Source organism: Ursus maritimus (genome assembly GCF_017311325.1).
Source record: "Ursus maritimus isolate PB19 chromosome X unlocalized genomic scaffold, ASM1731132v1 scaffold_X1, whole genome shotgun sequence".
In the NCBI taxonomy this organism is placed as follows: domain Eukaryota; kingdom Metazoa; phylum Chordata; class Mammalia; order Carnivora; family Ursidae; genus Ursus; species Ursus maritimus.
Genome location: NW_024423319.1, coordinates 40,316,845 through 40,321,310, shown reverse-complemented (window position 1 = coordinate 40,321,310; position 4,466 = coordinate 40,316,845). Strand labels below are relative to the sequence as shown.

At 47.8% G+C, this 4,466-nt stretch overlaps 1 protein-coding gene across 1 annotated transcript in view; it reads left to right on the top strand.

The window, feature by feature from the left end:
- The first annotated feature begins 2,323 nt into the window (after window positions 1-2,323).
- The window catches only part of NCBP2L (nuclear cap binding protein subunit 2 like), a 9,191-nt gene continuing 7,048 nt past the window's right edge, over window positions 2,324-4,466 (top strand). Inside the window, exon 1 of the mRNA XM_040644554.1 lies at window positions 2,324-2,417. The gene's annotated coding sequence lies outside the window, so the exon portion shown is untranslated. The remainder of the gene's footprint in view (window positions 2,418-4,466) is intronic.

Here is a 4,466-nt window from a genome sequence, read left to right as displayed (position 1 = left end):
AGGGTGCTGGGATCGAGCCCCACATCGGGCTCCCTGCTCAGCAGGGAGTGTGCTTCTCCCTCTCCCTCTGCCCCCCACCCCCCACACTTGTGCTCTTTTGGTGGCAAATAAATAAATAAATAAATAAAATCTTAAAAAAAAAAAAAACAAACAACCACTGGCCCAACCACCACTGCCACCATCACTAACCACGTGGTGTGCTCATGTTGTAGTCTCCAGAAGCATATAGAACATAGCGGAGCTGATGGTAGAAGAAGTGGTTGCCTCCTGGTTGCCTCAGAAGATATTTTCTGTGTAGTAAAGAGATAGTCGCTGGTTTTCTGATTAGTACAGCCCCTCAATTGCCGAAGACAGCTGGTAGAAGTGAATCGAAAGCCTCCCCCATCTTTTTGGGGCACTCTCATTGTTCTGGATTAGAGGGTAGAGTATACAGAGGTCACAGGTATGCTCCTCAGTCCAACCCCATCTCCCCACAAAAGTCAAGAGCAACTGCTTCCTCACCAGCTGCCGGCAGGCACTTTTTCTCCAGTTTCGCTAGCCAGGGCAACTCGTCTGGTTTTTGCCAAGCTTCATGGATATTCTAATGGCATTTGTAAATGGTGGATATCGGAGATTGCTAGCTTGCTGCCGTATTAACCCAGAGTTCCCCAGATGAAACCAATCTTCTTACTGAAGACTTCAGTAAGAAGGCACAAAAGTCCTTTGCTTTTTCTTTTTTTAAAAAAAGATTTATTTATTGATTTATTTGAGAGAGAGAGGGAGGGAGAGAGAGAGAGCGAGAGCATGTGCCAGCGGGAGGGGGGTGGCAGAGGGAAAGGGAGGAGGAGGAAGCAGGCTCTCCGCTGAGCCAGGAGCCCAATCGGGTTCTCGATCTAATGGTGCTGAGATGATGACCTGAGCCAAAATCAAGAGTCAGACACTTAACCAATGGAGCCACCCAGGCACTCCAAGTCCTTTGCTTTTTCCATGGTCCTTTGTGAACTAGCTTTCCACCCCTCCAGCCTGGGGACCCTGTTTTTAGCAGTCATCTCATTTTACCAGATCCAGGACTCCTCTGCCTTTTTGTAAGGAAAAGCTGTGTTGTACTTTCCTGAAGCTTTCGATCTCCTCTGGCAAGAGGGAGGTTAAGAGTAGAGGGAAGCTGAATGAACCTAAGGGCTGCCTGTCAGGGTGTAGGGGTGAGAAGGGTTGGGGGGGTGCAGGATGCTGTTTTCTGTCTTCCTCTCCGAGCTGAGAACCCTGGCACCTTGCAGAGAGCAGGGCAGGAGAGGGTGACTATCTTGCAGAGAAAACTTGTAAGGCTTTGACGTCGTTTGTAGATCCCAAGCTACTGATTAGGGGCCCCTGACCTAATATAGTAGAAAAATGGCTTGTGTTGTTGCTAGTTTTTAATATCCTTCCCAACGTGTATCTCCCTTCCCGTGTTAGCTTTCTGAATCCTGATACTCGGCACTCAGATTGATCTCTTAGCCCTACTTTCCACTCCTTGGGGCATTCTCATTTACTTTCCAGCCACCTCTGGAATTCTGGACCTGGTTTATCTAGTCCTTTGTCCCCTCTCCATATGTTGACCTAAAGGCAGCCTGCAACTCTTACAGAGGTTGAGATCTCAAAGTTCATTCTGAAGTCCATTGTTTACAAGGTGACATGCATTTTCCCATAGAAGAAAATATTGTTGGGGGTGCCTGGGTGGCTCAGTCGGTTGGATGCCTGCCTTTGGCTCGTGTTGTGATCTCAGGGTCCTGGGATTGAGCCCCATGTCGGGCTCTCTGCTTGGTGGGGAGTCTGCTTCTCCCTCTCCCTCTGTACTGTCCCTCCCCCCCTCAAATAAATAAATACAATTTAAAAAAGAGAGAGAAGAAAATATTGTTATAAATGGTAGTTACATTTCCAGGCCAGCCCACCACTATATGTATGTATACACACACACACACACACACACACACACACACACACACCCTCACCCTCCAATGTATTAGAAGCGTGGGCCGTTTGCAAGGAAAAGGTTGAAAATCTTGGTCATTCAGCCCAAACAATCCAAGGGGAATAAGACATGCTTTAGCCTGAACTGCTGGCTGGAGCCGGAGTCAGGGAAGTCCGATTGGACGAGGTAGGTGAGGCTTCCGTGGAGGCTGTCTCGGGGCACTTCTGATGACTTTGCAAGGCTGCAGAGGGTCACAGCTCTAATTCTCTTTTCTTTCAAATTTCCCTTCAAAACTGACAGCTTTCAGTAATCATGACTACCATATCCTGGGCTCCTCCTGTGTCTCCTCCTCCACCTACCTGCTCCTCCTGTCGGCCTCGCAAAAGCACTCTCAAGTAAACGCTGTAATGATCTTTGTTTTACAGACCGGGAGACTGAGGCTCGGGAAGGTCAGTGCGCTTGACGAAGGTTACTAGGTACAGTTGGATCGCAGGTCAGTGGTCTCCCACTCCCCAGACCCAGGCTTTTTTTTTTTTTTTTAAGACTTTATTTATTTATTTATTTGACAGAGAGAGAGACAGCCAGCGAGAGAGGGAACACAAGCAGGGGGATGTGGGAGAGGAAGAAGCAGTCTCCTAGTGGAGGAGCCTGATGTGGGGCTCGATCCCAGAACTCCGGGATCACGCCCTGAGCCGAAGGCAGACGCTTAACGACTGAGCCACCCAGGCACCCCCAGACCCAGGCTTTTACAGTAGTACTGGCCAGCCTTTTCTCTCCCTTATCAGGACGTACATCAGGAGCACTGCTGGAGGGCTCTCAGCCGGGATTAGACTTGTTGGTTAGCTCACAAAGGAAACAAAGAGCCGAGCAATCCAGACAGGTGACACGGGAGGGAGGAAGGGAAAGAGCTTTGCTGGGCAAGAGTTCTGCTAAGAACCCAGGTACAGAGAAGTGCTTCTTAGACTGTCACTGTGCGTACAAATCATCCCACACCAGCGATGCCGACTCTTCCTCAGCAGCTCTGGGGAGGGGCCCCGGGCCTCCTGGTTTCCTACCTGGCTCCCAGGTGACGCTGCTCCCGTGGGCCCAGGGCAACACTGCATAGCAAAGCCACAGAGTGCAAACGATAAACGAAACAATCAAACGTCATGAATGCCCTGTTCTTAACTTAATCAGGACCAGCTTCTACACGGAACAGCCACTTTATGATTCTCTTTTCTCCTGTAGGCGGTCCCAGGCCATTTTCTCTGCCATGTTTCAGCATACGCTAGGCTACTCTATTTATTTATTTATTTATTTATTTATTTATTTATTTATTCATTCATTCATTCATTCATTTTTAAAAGATTGATGTATTTAGTTAAGAGAGAGATAGCACAGAAGGGAGGGACAGAGGGAGAGGAAGAGAAAAAGGTAGACTCCGTGCTGAGCGCAGAGCCCGACACAGGGCTCGATCTCTCAACCCTGAGATCAGGACCTGAGCGGAAACCAAGAGTTGGTCGCTTAACCAACAGTGCCACCCAGGTGCCCCTCAACTGCTCTTTGAGATGCAGGTGTAAAGACATATGAACATCTTCTGCCACTCTGAGCTCTAAGCAGCCTTAATCAGGCATTAGTTTCTCTTGGCACAAGCTAGATCTCTGGCCATGGGGTTCCAGGCCTCAACAGCTGCTCCCAGCTCTCTACCACTAGGAACAGTCGTATAAAGGTAAAGCATGTAACACTGAGGTCCCAGCTCTTTCTAATTTCCTTTCTCAGAGCTGCTGCCTTCATCTGCAGCGGGAAACAGCCTGGCTTATTTCTTCTGCATAGTTGAAATAATACCAAGCATTGGTTTAAGGCAGCTATTGTAAGGCTCTTCATGGGGTCCTCCCTCCAATTCCAGAAGGCCAGTAAAATTTGTTTCCTGGAATGTTATTTGCTTTACCTTGCCACCTACTCTCCTCTCCCCCCACCCCCCAATTTTGATCGTGATCATTTTGAGCCATTCTTCAAGTTTTTCTTCTATTTTTAGAGTCTCTGACTCATTCTTCCCCAATAGCAAAAGTCAGGGAGGGCCTTCTATTCCAGCCAAGCTCTACTTTCTAAAGTAGGAAATAGTCTCTCACGGTGTCTACAAATCAGCTTGACGGTCTGCGGCGCACAATGACTGGATTGCTTTTCCATCTTCTCTCTCTAACTGTAGCCTTTCTAACTCCTGTTGTGGGTAGGTGTTCATCCAGCCTTCACTTGAATACGCTGGATAAGTTCACATTTCATGATTGGATAAATGAAAACCTGCACTGAAAAGGACTTGCAATCTTCCCTTTGTGACTCCTATCCATTAATCTTACTTTTACCATATGGAGCAGAAAGAATCCTTCGAATGTTTCATGACGGCTCTTGTATCTTCTTTTAATCATCTCTTTGTGACAGAAAAACGCCTAGTTCCTAATCAGTCTGCAATGGTTTCTTTTATTTTTTTTAGATTTTATGTACTTATTTGAGAGAGAGAGAGCGAGAGAGAGAGCATGAGCAGGGGCAGGGGAGAGGAAGAAGCGCA